Source organism: Pundamilia nyererei, unplaced genomic scaffold (assembly GCF_000239375.1).
Source record: "Pundamilia nyererei isolate P.nyererei 1_Seehausen unplaced genomic scaffold, PunNye1.0 scaffold00155, whole genome shotgun sequence".
In the NCBI taxonomy this organism is placed as follows: domain Eukaryota; kingdom Metazoa; phylum Chordata; class Actinopteri; order Cichliformes; family Cichlidae; genus Pundamilia; species Pundamilia nyererei.
This window is the reverse complement of record NW_005187556.1, coordinates 1,073,020-1,073,389: the sequence shown is the minus strand read 5'-3', so window position 1 is coordinate 1,073,389 and position 370 is coordinate 1,073,020.

Sequence of the window (370 nt, the reverse complement as noted above, 5' to 3'; positions counted from 1 at the left end):
CAAGAATAAAAAAGAGCTGATGCAATCATAGAGAAAAGAAGAAACGCATGACGGTGTCAGAAGCCAGTGTTGGTGATGTCATAGTGCTGACTTATGATGTCACGGCGTGTATGTGCGTACATGTACATGCGTCTGTTTTAGTTTGTGTGCCCGTGCGTGTAACTTTCTGTGTCTTCTTATTCTTCTTAGGAATGCTGAACCTCATTATTATTTATTTTTCTTCTTTTTGTTTGGACCAAACTCGGAGTACGTCTTCAGCACTCGAGTCACTGCGTGTTCATATCAAGCTGTAATGACATTTTCAAAGCCTGTCGTTCCTTTAAAAATTCATTTTTTTAAAGGGACATCATTCAGTTAGCTTTTCTTGTCG